A 12,289-nucleotide genomic window follows, 5' to 3' on the forward strand; every position below is an offset into this window, starting at 1 on the left:
CCAATGTCCCTCACAAGGCTTTTGCATAAACCTGGAGAGGATTCCAACAGCAAATGAAATGTCTGGTCTGGTAGTAGTGAGGTAGATGAGACTTCCTACAAGCTGTCTATGCTTTGTTGCATCCTCAAATTCCTTTCCTTCAATAGATGTGATTTTCAAGTTTTGTTCCATTGGAGTAGAAAGAGGATTGCACTCTGTCATGCCAAATCTGTTTAACAAGTCTCCAATGTATTTCTTTTGAGAAAGAAATATGGATTTTGGATGTTGGGTTACTTCAATGCCAAGATAGTAATGAACATAGCCCAAATCAGTCATTTCAAAACTTTTTCCTAATTCTTTCTTTATGGATGCAATATAGCTTTCATTGTTCCCTGTCATTAAAAGATCATCTACATATACCACAAGATATACAACTGTTTTGCCAACTTTCTTGACAAATAAAGTTGCATCATCAAGATCAAAATGTTTGAAGTTGAGTTTCAGAAGATGCTCAGTTAGTTTTTCATACCAGGCTCATGGTGCTTGTTTGAGGCCATACAAGGACTTCACAAGTTTGCATACTTTATGTTCATGTCCTTTCACAGCAAATCCTTCAGGCTGGGACATAAAAACATTCTCTTTTAGATCTCCATTCAAGAATGCAGTTTTTACATCCATTTGATGGACTTTCCAACCGTTCTGAGTAGCTAGTGCAAAGAGTGTCCGGATGGTGGTCCATTTTGCTGTGGGGGCAAAAGTTTCCTCATAATCGACCCCTTCCTTCTGTGCAAAACCTTTTGCCACAAGCCTAGCTTTGTGCTTGTCAAGTGAGCCATCAGCTTTGTACTTGTTCTTGTAGACCCACTTGCAGCCAATTGGTTTGGTTCCAAATGGAGGATCAACCAGCTTCCAAGTGCCATTCTTTATGAGGGCATCATACTCCTTCTGCATCGCTTCTTTCCATTCATCATGAGAAGCAACTTCTTTGAAGGAAGTTGGTTCAAAATCTGTAGACAAGTTCAATTCACAATCATAAGTAACATCCATATCAACAGGTGAATTAGAGTTATCTACATCACCTCCATCTTGTCAGTTTGTATTTCTGGTTCCTGTTTTTCCAATTTCATCAGGATGAACACTTTCAAGTGTCTTTGTCAGCCACTTTGGGGGACCTTTCTGAGATGGTCCAGGCTGCTCTGTTGATTGAGTTGGGACTGAATCAAGATTGAGTCTCCCAATTCTATCAATTACATCACTTAAAGCATCATCCGTTGTTGGAGTTTCATGCAGGGGAGATTGTTCTTCAGAAGAATATTCCACATGTTGTTCTAGTATAGGAATCCCCCCTTCAAGATGTGGAATCTGATTATCAAATTCTTGAAATGATTTTGTTTTTGCGAATCTATCCAAGCGATCAAGTTGCCGCTCAACAACATTGTCAGATTTGGATGATTCGAGAAAAATGACATCTCTAGATAAAACAAACTTTTTATTTACTTCATCATAGAGGCGGTATGCTTTAGATGTGTTTGAATACCCCAGGAAGATACACTTACGACTTCTAGCACCAAGTTTGTTTCTATGTACCTTTGGTATTAAAGCATAATAGGTGGAACCAAAGATCCTGAGATGTTTTACCAAAGGAACATGTCCATACCACAATTCATAAGGAGTCTTGTTTCTTATAGCACTAGATGGACATCTATTCTTTATATATGCAGCACATAGAACAGCATCAGCCCAAAACATTATCTTTACATTTTTGAAGAAAAGCATGGATCGTACCATATTCAAGATTGTTCTATTCATTCTTTCTGCTACACCATTCTGTTGGGGATTATAAGGCACAGTTGTTTGATGTTTGATCCCATGTTGGCGAAGATAGTGTTCAAATTCATTTGATGTATATTCTTTTCCATTATCAGTGCGTATAGACCCAATATGAGATTGTGCATCATTTTCAATCCACTTATGAAAATTCTTGAATGTTTGAAAAGCATCAGATTTGTTCTTCAATAAATAAACCCAACACATTCTGGTGTAATCATCAATAAATGTCATGATATATTTATTTCCATTTGCAGAAGGAACAGGCATTGGACCACATAAATCTGAATGAATGAGTTCAAGCTTCCTATGTGCTCTTGAATGTGAATCATGAAAAGACTATTTTCTATGATTTCCTAGAATGCAAGCATCACATTGCTTATGTTTTCTAGGAATTGTAGGCAAACCAGCAACACCATTTTTCTTTAATAAGCGGAGACTGTCATAGTTTAGGTGTCCAAATCTAGCATGCCATAATAAACTTGATGGAAGTGTACCTTCTTCATGATGAGAAATATATGAGAAATGTTGTGCATGAGCAGAGGTTCCTTACAGTTTAAGAAGTCTTTCTTCTTCTATACCCCTCATGACAAGTGAGTGGTTAGATGCCTTTCTTACCTCAAGCTTTCCATCAAACATATGAATGGAGTGACCTTGCTGGCGGATGTGGACCAGGGATAGCAAGTTTCTCTTGAGCTGTGGGAGATATAGAACATGATCCAGAAGAAAGTTTGGAAGACCAGGCAGTTTAAGCCTGATTGTGCCAAGCCCTGATGGCTTGATTTTTGACTGATCTGCAAAGTATACTGCTCCATCAACATTGTCAGTGAAATCTTCAAAAAAATCTTTCCTATGAGTCATATGACAGGTTGCTCCTGAATCAAGCAACCAATCATTTTTCGAAGAAGCAAGTGAAGCATTAAACAAATCTTCATTTACTCCAATGTTACATTGTGCCTCAATATAGTGAGCGGATTCAGGTGCTTTACCTTTGTCTGTGTCATCAGTTTTACCTTTCTGCTGATTTCTTCTCTGCTCAATTTTGTCCCATGGTAGCTTGCATGTAGAAGCATCATGTGATCCATTTCGTTTGCAGCGAATGCAATGCAGATCTGCTTTTTCTGCTTGAGAATGTCTGCCCCCCCTGCCTCTGAAGTATCTTCCTCTTCCTCTTCGTCCACCTCTTCCTCTTGTAGAATCTTGAGCAGGATGCTTTTCTTTATGAGTAAGGCAAACAGTCTCTTTAGAAGATTCAGGGACTGTCTTCTTTCCAAAGGCTTTCTCTCTTTCAGCAAACTTTTTCACAAGGGAGTCAAAGGTTATATCTTTAAGATTTCCATTTGCTTGTAATGACTCAAGATAATTGGAGTAGGTAGGATAGAGTGCTTTGAGAAAGGCAATAAGAGAGATATCTAGATCAACCTTAGTGGATTTAATATCATGCATTATAGACTTTATTTCAGATGCAAGAGCAAGAGGATCATTATTTTTCAGTTCAAGAGTGAATAGTTTAATCATGAGCTGAAGAACTTCAAGTGCAGAATGTGAATCATAGAGTTCTTTCAGCTTTTGTAAAGCTTCAAAGGTAGTGGAATAGGATGAAATATGACGACTTACTTCTTCATTTACAGATGCTGCGATCAATGCATAGGCTTTGTTGTTCTTGTTTTCCAAAATGACAAGTTCTTTATCTGATGTAGGCTGCACAGGGTCTTTGTCTTCTTCTCCGACACACACTCCCTTCCATAACTCATTGTAGATGAGGGTGTGTTTTACCATTCGAGACCATTCAAAATAGTTCTCCTTGCCAGTGAGAACTATTCCTACCATAGAGATGATTGAATGCATTCTGTGAAAAAAATTATGCTGATAGAGAAACAATATATATATGTTATACCTTCCACTTCTCAAGCATATAACATATTGCCATAAAAATTAATAAAATTTCATTTCACGCTCACCCCACCAATGAAAACAACAACATTTTGAAAATGTTATTTGACACCATTCACCATATAGTATTTTCACACCTCTGTATATTGACCAGACTTTTAAAAGAGACAAAATATTATTCAGTCCAGCGCAACAAAATAACAATAAATAAAAATGGTGTATAAAATTTAAATCTCAATGTCGCTGTTCTTCTTCCTTAGCTTTGGCCAGCACTGTTCTTCTTCTTCCTTAGGAAATCAAAAAACCGATTTCGTTTTGCAGGATCCGATTCGGATTCAAGAATTAGAAAACTGATAGCTGAAAGGTTCGGATTCAAGAATTTCAAAAGCCCCAATTGAGGCAATCGCCGGACCTGATCGGCCCCAATCTTAATATACCAGGTAGGAGAATATGTTCAGATGCTGTAAGAGCTGTGAATTTGTCAAATCAAGATATGACCAGGCCGAGTTCTATGAATCAGGCCTATATCTCTGAGTAGCAACGGATTCTGTAGAACCCCTCTCCATTCGAGTTCTACATGCAAGACTTGGGATCCGATTTCGTTTTGCAGTGTTGTTGGCAAATGAAAGAGACAAAATGGGCAGAATTAAGCATAAGACCTTTTCGATGAGAATGGCAGTGGCAGGACTCAAGCAGGTTTCCTGCAATTGGGTTTCTTACGGTCGAAAAAACTCACTTAATTCAAAGCAAAAAAGTTATCAGTCGAAATACATGCAGAACCAGTGCAACACTTCAGGAATATAGGACTCATTCCAATTCAAATGAGCAGTCTACAACTTTACCTCAAGTCCCAACGCATCTGGTTACAGTCCATGACAGACAGAGAGGAACTGTCCACAAGTTCTGGGTTATATTGCACACTGTAGAGGATCAAGACATAACACTCCTCGCAGAAGACAAATGCAACGCACCACAGTCTCACATCTCAGTCGTATGCGGAGTCTCCAGCATTCAAACAACGAATTTCCTCACCGGTCGCTTCCCACCTTCGATCACCAGCAAGACCCGGTCAATTCGTGACGCTGTCAAGAGCAAACCCCGCTGCCTTCAATGGGAACAGAGGCCTTCAATGGTCTTACAGAGATTTTTAGAATGGGAGAAACACTCGATTCTTCGCCCAAACCGTCTACCTCCTCGGACGAAACAACAGCTAGCGAACCGTCTACTGCCTCAATGAGCGTTGGGTCCAACGCATCTCTGGGCAGCGACAGAGGTGGAGCAGTGCACCATCATTTCTGGGCAGGCAAACGTTCAGACAGAGGTGCCAAGAAAACGTTTAGGCAGAGGCATTATTAGAGGAGTTACAAGGAATCTGGGACCTGCGCTCTGATACCATGTCAGGCCAGGGTAACTCCAGAATGAGCAGAAGAAAACTGATCTGTTATTTCATTAGAGAACTATTGTTTATATACAAAAAGGAGATGGAACAGTTCATCTTCTTGATGACTGTTCACGTTCCAGTTTACCCAACCGCCTTCGGATTAGGTGTGAACAGGGACTCCCAACAGTCCTCGTAAACTTAAGGAACTCGACTGTCTAGAACTGAAGATAATAGTAGCCCTACTTGACTTGCTCAACTACTCCTTGGAGTCATCAATGTGGGCCTTTGTACTCCGAGCTGTTGATGGAGAACTCAAGGAAGGGGTCATTAATGAAGGAGACACCCCTCCTAGAAGTCCTCATCCCTATTTCCTCATGTTTGGATGCCATTTTTCTCATAAATTCCTAGTTCTTGTCCAAAATTGTCCAAAAAATCTGCAATAAACACTCATTAGATTACATGGCAAAGTGACTATCCCCATTCACTCTATTGACATAAATATATTCAAAAACATGCACAAAACTATTGAAAATGGTGGATTAAATGAAAGTAATAGGATGAATGAGCCCATATAGTTACCCATTTCTGGGGCTCATCATCACCCCCTGCTGAATAGGTTGCTCATCCTCTGAGAAACTAATCCAGTTCTTCATCTTTAATAGCTTTAACAGCTTCCTGAACATCCCAAGCCTCTGGTGTGATGTCTTCCTCTCTATCATGGAAACCTACTTTCCTGTCCACTTTCTCCCATTGTTTTTGTTCTTCCTCCTCCTTAACCCCTTCCAACAATCTTAGCAACAGTGGAGGACTGAATTTAAGACCAATCCAATTGGCTTTCAAGTTTTGCATTGATTGTTTATATAGGGGCACTCTCCTCATAACTTCCCTCATTCTGATTGGGGAGTGATACTCCCTGATCTTTAGTCTATGTGATAATGTATTCCACCTTCTCATGCAGGCATGAAGGTAGTCATCACCAAACAATTTCTCCATATCTTCAAAGTGAGCAATAGCCTGCGCTTGCCTGTCAACATAGTCAGGGGAAACTTGAGGATTGGCTATAAGGTGTTGGTGGTCATAGATGATATCCAATGGTTTTTCTGGTTCTGCCCTTATCATCAGGGGCTCACTTAACTCCTTTGCCATGATTTTATGAATTTCCACTGCCCTCTTTTCTTCATGGTTCAACCATGAAGTCATAGCCATGAGCTATAGGTCCCCTAATGCAGCATTTGGATCCCATAAATTCATGTTAGGAAGTTCCATGTGATGTAGGTAAAATTCTGCTAGCTTGGCTTTATCCCCGCTTGAACTACTATCACATAAATGCATAAACTAACCATAATTTTGGAATGGGATTGTGCCCCTCTGGGCCAATGTTTTAATCTGGAATTGGAGCCACTGGTATTTGAGATATAGTGCATAGGATCTAGTTGGCTGTTTTCACAGCAAGGCCTCCATTGCCCAGCTGGCCATGTAGACCATCTGGGCTTCCTTTTCTTGTAATTTCTTTTTCAAAATCAGCACTTCAGTTGCTGCCTGAGATTCTTTTTCCTGCTGCTATTTCATTAGCATTTCAACATCGGTTTGTGGTTCCTCTTCTTGGTGCTATTTCTATGATACTTCATTATCTGCTAGGGGTCCTTCTTCTTGTTGTTGTCTTCCAAGGTTGGCAGCTTGTCTCCCCCTTGAGGTTCCAGTTCCTGTAACTGCTTTTTTAAGATTTCATTTTCTTCCTGTAGTTGGGCTCTTCTAGTGCTCTCTGTGTGCCTTACCATGCCAAACTCCCTACTCAACTCTCTCAACTTGTTTTCCATGTGCCCTATATCTTCAACTCCTTTAGATTTAACAATACGCATCCAGGTGTGGGTCCTGACCTTTTCTTTTTCTAATTAAAAGAAAAGAGGCACAATGAATTTTTGTGGGATGATATTCCCACTTTCTAGAAGACTGTAATAGGAAACTAAATTAGGCTGAGGGCTTGGCTCAGGTATTTCTTTTGCCTTACCTTCCTCTTGCGACTGTTCTGCTGCCTTCTTTTCCAATTTTTTAGTTTCTTTAAACTTGGCCAATGTCTCCTGTAGAGAGGTTTATGCCTCATGTAGGACTGCTTTGGAGTCCATCAATTTGATTCTTTCCTTCCAGGTGGAGGTTTTGGGACTCCCTCTCTCATAGGTGATAGTGATTTTGGAGGGAGACTCCTCCCTTGTCACAATAGGTGTATCCTTAATGGTAATGGGTTCTTTTGATGGTGGCTGGGGCTTGCCCACCTTAATCCTGGTGCTCCTTCAGGCTTTGAAATACATAGATGCCTGTCTTTTTCTTTTTCCCTTTTGCTTAGCTGGAGTGCTCAATGCAGCAAGCACAACTACTGCTTCCCTTGCCAGTGTCTCAGGCGACACTTCTCTTTGTTGTTGTTTTTCTTCATCCTCTACAGTTTTTCCTGTTTCTATTTTTGTCTCTGCTATCTCTGGTGGTGTTTTCTCCTTTTCTTGCTGAGTCTCCACCCTTCCTGTGGCAGTCTTTTTCTGAGCTTTCTTGGGCTTCTTCTTCTCAGATTTTTTCCTCTTCTTCTTCTCTTCTTTTGATGTTGTTTTTTTATGCCTTAGGTTCAACTATTGTTTTGTCAAGTTTCTCCTCTTCTTTCTATTTCTCCTATGTTCCTCCTTCTATTTGAATATCTTGTGCCTCCTCATGAATTTCCTTCTCAAGTTCCTCTGTCTGCTCCTCTTCACTGCTAGATGGGCTAAGATCATGAGTAAGAGTTTTGATGTCATCTTCTCTGGACATGTTCCTAAAAATTTCCCATGCTATAGGGATGGTGTATGTGTGTAGGGCATCTTCTACCAGCAATTTGATGAGCCCATGGTGGGCCAGCTAGTCTGGGACCCATGCATTTAACTTGGTGCCACATTCTATCAAAGATTGGAGGAAATATAGGAGACTGAGTTTTCTGGTTGCAGGTAGGTCCATCCCATATCTCAATTCATGCAATAACTTGAAGTGATAACCATAAACTATACTGAATCTTCCTTCACAAGTGATATATTTCATGATCTGGTAGCTGACCTCACTCCATGGAGGAGGTAAACTTGTCATTCTGACCCCGTTCTTATCCTCTACAGGATTCTCATCAGGTTGAAAAAATGTCTTTTTAGCAACCTGTCCCAATGGTTTTTCTTCTTTGCTCCAAGGGAGCCCAAGTGGAAGACCTGTGATTCTGCTAATAAAATCTGGTGTAAGCTCTAGGGTCAGACCCTTGAAACTGACTGTAGCATGTGTTTTGGAATGGGGTCTTAAGGACAGTAGAAATTCTTCAGTCACCTCTTCGTCATAACCATGAATTCTCTCAAAGAAAGACATCTAGTTTGCCCTGGTGAAGAGGGCCACCACTTCGGGGTGCTCATGCAATTTGTTGGAGTTCAAAGGCTCTTTTCTCATAAAACCTCCTGGCATGATGTTTAGTGGTTTCTGAAAATGCTCAAGTGAGGAAGAAGGCAACAACTTCCAAAATCGGAAACAGAGGGATGACTGAGTTTTGTTTTTTTCTGAAACTAGAGAGGGAATTTCCTGTGTTCTTGTTTTTTTCACAACATCAATTGGAAAATTTTCCCTTTTTTCACATTGTTTTTAACCTGAATTTGCTTCTCGGTTTTGGGAAAAAAAAAATCAAGACTTTGACAGAAGAGAGAATATATAATGCAGTTTTTTTATTATAGTAGACAAACTTGGCAAATATGTTTTTTTCACAGGCTTGGTTTCTATGGTTGCATCCCTTTTTTACAGAAGAATGTGAGGAAGAAAAAGATAGATTCTGAATGCGGAGAGGAAAACAGAGAGAATGTGTAGAACTCAGAAAAACACAGGCAGACTTTTGAGCTTCACCCTCCTTTCTTTTTTTCAACCCAATACTTTACTTTTAACCCACCACCTTGTATAGATATATCGTATGCAGAGTGGGTTTCTGAGCCTACCTCAATTCAAGCTCGAATTTTGACAAAATTCTGAATTTTTCTTCTGCTGAGCTACTCTTTGGCCTTCCTGTAGAAAACCTCTTGTAGACAGTGTTCCTACTCCTGTAGAATGCAGTAGTGCTCCTGTAGAGCCCGATAGGCAGGAGGGTTTTGAAAAACTGGTAGAAAACGACTGGTTCACTATTCTGACCTACTACAGTTGGGAGCTCGTCGATGCAAATGAAACAAAAGGTGGTGAAGGCTTAGACCGCATTGTACTTAGGCTGATGGCGTAATCTGCGGTGACGAGGTGAGGTGGGCAGATGGGTACGTTATCCCCATCGGGACCATTGGTCCTACGCCAGTGTCATTATGGTTTTTCATGTCGCCTGACTGCCATCACCTCCACTCTTCCTATTATACGCCACCACCACTACCAATTCTGAGTTTTTCTCTGCTGAGTTGATGGGCCACACGTGCTAACTACGTATCTGAACTGCCATTTGAATTGCACGAGGCTCATTTGAACTCCATGAGGGTGGTTTGAACTAAACGAGGGTGGCCAGTTAGCTGGTCACCAATTCCGTTTAATCATGACCATCCTAATAGTTTGTGCAATTCCTAAATAATATTCATGCAATCAAGGAATAGGTTTAACCACTTACCTGTTAGTCGCTGCTATGCTCTGCATGCTGGACTTTGGCACTTCACTTTCTCATTGTTACTGCTACTAGTGCTCTGCATGCTCGGACTTTGGCTTATGCTAGTGATGTTTTGATCAGGCTCTGCTCTTTGCATGCTACATACATCTTGGTTGCGCTAACCCTGTATCTAGAGTTTGTTTTTCAAACAGATCAGCTACTACAGGAATCCTGCAGGATTTCCTGTAGCTACTTCTCCTTCTGAAATTTCAAGCTGATGCTTGAGCAGGGGCTAAAAAAATAGCTGAAGAAGGTTCTGAATGAAAGGAATAACAGTTGGAAGGCATCAGGTAAGAATAAGTAAAGAATGTTGCTACTTTATTTACCATCACTTTTTTGTCTTTAAAGAATGAAAGGAACAAAATTTCTGTATTTGTCTGTGCAGGGAAAGAAAAACGAGTGGAAATGTGGGTGTGTAGGGATGGAATGGAGAAGTAGGAGGATGGATGGTGGTAGGGAGGTCCACAGGCCTTTTGAACAAATTTCTAGCCCTCAGATTCTCTTCTAAACTTTGATTTTGATCTCTCTGTGATTTCTACTGGAGCCTCCTGTAGAATGCACAGAGTTTCCTTTAGGACGAGAAATCTTTAGGACTAGTGAGACCAAAGCCTGAGAAAAGATAATGGCGATGGAGGAATGGACTGTGAAGGGTATATGCAGCCTGGTCATGTCTTTTTTGCTTGTGTGACCCACCTGCAATCTGCAAATGTATTAAAAAAAAAGTTAGTTTTTTCTTTGTTTTCTTTCCTTTTCCTTTTCTTTTGATTTTTTTTTTTTTGAGATAGCTGGGGCTCCTCCAGGAGGTTTTCACCCTCACTGTCTGCCTTGGGCGCCTCCAAGAGGTTTTCACCCAAGGATCTTTTTTTTTATTTGTTACTCAGGGTGTGGGTGGAGTGGAGGCAGAGACCCGCTCCACTAACAACACCGCTTTCCTCAAATTCTCAATGAATTCCTGCTTGGAAAGGGGCTTCTTGTAGATCTTCAACCTGTGCCCATTGACAAGCATGGGGATGGCTTCTTCATCGATGGTCTGGATTAGAACTGAACTATTTTCATTACATTTTTCTACTGTGTATGGTTCCAGCTATCATGTCCTCAGTTTGCCCTTGAAATATTTATATCTTGAATCATACAGTAGCGCCCAATCTCCTTGGTGAAATTGTTTTTCTTTGAGGTGTCTGTCATGCCATATTTTTCTTTGAAGTTGGACTACATTTGAGAGGAGAAGGGCCTCTAATCTCTATTCATCCAATACATGTAGCTGAAGCAGTCTTTCCTTTTGTGCATGGCTGAGATCTAGGTCTCGCTGAGCTGCCATCCTTAAGGTGTTATATTCAAATTCTATTGATAGCATAGCCTTCTTCCCATAGACTAGCTCATAAGGTGTGAACCCTGTGGTGGTTTTCTAGGTGGTGTTATAGGCCCAGGTGGCCTCAACCAATCGATCTGCCCAATATTTTCTATTTTTTCTCACTACCTTAGTCAAAATCCCTTCCAAAGCTCTGTTAGTGACTTTCACCTACCCATTTGCTTGCGGATGATAAGGGGTGGAAGTTCTGTGATTAATCTTGTGATGTGTGATCAGGTCTTCAATCAGATTGGAGGTAAACTGACTCCCTTGATCTGTGACTAATTATATTCGATAACCAAACTTGTAGAAGATATTTTCCCTCAAAAACTCAGTTACTTTTTCTTCTGTTGCTGCCTTGATCACCTTTATTTTGCCCATTTTGTCAGATAATTAGTACACACAATGATGTAAGATTTCTGTTTTGAAGGAGGGTTGATAGGACCCACAAAGTCCATGCCCCACTTCTCAGATGGCTCGAAAGTCACTTGAGGTTGCAGGGGCATCTCATCCCTTGGAGTAGGTTTCCCCATCCTTTGACATCGATCACATTGGCTAATATATCTCCTGACATCTTGATGAAGAGTGGGCCAATAGTAACCTACTTGCAAAATTTTGAAGGTAGTCCTTTTTGCTGCAAATTGGCCCCTCCAGGGCCCATCATGACATGTTAGGAGGATGTCAAAAAATTCCTCCTCCATGACACATCACCTCAAAATCTGATCTGGGCCAAGTTTAAAAAGATTTCCCCCAATCCAAGTGAATGGGGCACTTTTCCTCATGATCTTGCCCTTCTCTTTTAAGGATAGGTGTGGTGGAAACCGTGTTGAAACCAAATAGTTTGCTATATCAGCAAACCATGGAGAGAGTACTGAAATAGCAAATAGGTGTTCATCTGGAATTTGATCATCCACCATTCCTTCTTCACCTACAGGTACATCTAGAATAGACAGAAAATCAGCAACAACATTTTCCTTACCCGACTTATCAACAATGGTCAAATCAAATTGCTGCAATAAAAGTAACCATCTAATGATACAAGCATTTACATCCGGTTTATTCATCAAATACCTAATTGCAGCATGATCAGTGTGTATGAATGTTTAATAGCTGGTGATGTAGTGTCTGAACTTATTTATGGAATGGACTACAGATAGGAGCTCATTTTCGGTTACAGTGTAGTTTAGTTCTGCCTTGGACAAATTTT

This window comes from Pinus tabuliformis, chromosome 4_1 (assembly GCF_031772625.1).
Source record: "Pinus tabuliformis cultivar Carrire ecotype Pingquan chromosome 4_1, CPIR1, whole genome shotgun sequence".
NCBI classification, from domain to species: domain Eukaryota; kingdom Viridiplantae; phylum Streptophyta; class Pinopsida; order Pinales; family Pinaceae; genus Pinus; species Pinus tabuliformis.